Below are 1,068 nucleotides of genomic sequence, written 5' to 3'. Positions count from 1 at the left end.
TGGTGGTGGGGGCTTGGGCACAGGCACAGGGACGTGGGGACGTGGGCACGGAGTGTGGTTAAAGATATGGGGACGTGGGCATAAGGCATGGGGACGTGGGACATTTGGGCACAGGGCCTGGGGACAGGGACGTGGGGATGGCACTGGGGGGCTTGGGCATGGGGACAGGGATGTGGGCATGGAGTGTGGTTAAGGACATGGGGACCTGGGCACAGGGGTGTGTGTATGGGTGTGTGGCACGGGGACATGGGACATGGTGGGCAGGGGACATCAGCTGCATGTGGGGATGTGGGCACGGGGCCATGGGTATGGGCACAAGGCACAGGGACATGGGGTGTTTGGGCATGGGGACGTGGGGTGGCGGCAAAGGGGCATGTGGGCACAGGGGTGGTGGCAAAGGGGGGGGGGGGTGTGGGCATGGGGACATGGCACAGGGCGCGGGGACATGGGCACAGCGATGGGGGCCATGGGTGCAGGGACACGGAGATACGGGTGCAGGGCGTTGGCGTGGGGCCGTGGGCACAGGGAATGGGGACATGGGACGTGGCTGTGGGGACACGGGTATGGGCACAAGGCACGGGGACACGGGAGGTTTGGGCACAGGGGATGGGTTTGGGAACACGGGCACAGGGACGTGGGGACAGGGGCACAGGGCTGTGCAGCCACCCCCCCAGAACTGTCACCCCCAGCACTGCCACCCCTCATGGTCCCTGGGCACTGCCACCTCCTTCTCACTGTCCCCAGGGTGCTGCCACCCCCTTGTCACTGTCTCCAGGGCACTGCCACCCTCCCAGGGCACTGCCACCCCCTTGTCACTGTCCCCAGGACACTGCCAACCTCCCTGGGCACTGCCACCTCCTTGTCACTGTCACCTGGGCATTATACCCCCCTTGTCACTGTCCCCATGGCACTGCCACCCTTCCCAGTGCCCCCCTCTCCCTCCGATGTCCCCAACCATGCCCGTCCTCGTGCCCAGGCTACTTTGGTGACAGCTGCGTCAGCGCTTGTGCCCTCAACCCCTGCCAGTCCCCGGCCACCTGCACCCGCAAGCCGGGCTCGGCGCACCGT

At 66.6% G+C, this 1,068-nt stretch overlaps 1 protein-coding gene across 1 annotated transcript in view; it reads left to right on the top strand.

The window, feature by feature from the left end:
• LOC104132692 (cadherin EGF LAG seven-pass G-type receptor 2-like) overlaps positions 1-1,068 on the top strand; it is a gene marked incomplete at its 3' end in the record, with an annotated part of 21,538 nt that overhangs the window by 12,691 nt on the left and 7,779 nt on the right.

The sequence above is a fragment of the Egretta garzetta genome, unplaced genomic scaffold, assembly GCF_000687185.1.
Source record: "Egretta garzetta isolate BGI_Z169 unplaced genomic scaffold, ASM68718v1 scaffold1461, whole genome shotgun sequence".
NCBI lineage: Eukaryota > Metazoa > Chordata > Aves > Pelecaniformes > Ardeidae > Egretta > Egretta garzetta.
The sequence above is the reverse complement of the archived record's forward strand: the minus strand, read 5'-3'. Positions and strand labels throughout refer to the sequence as shown.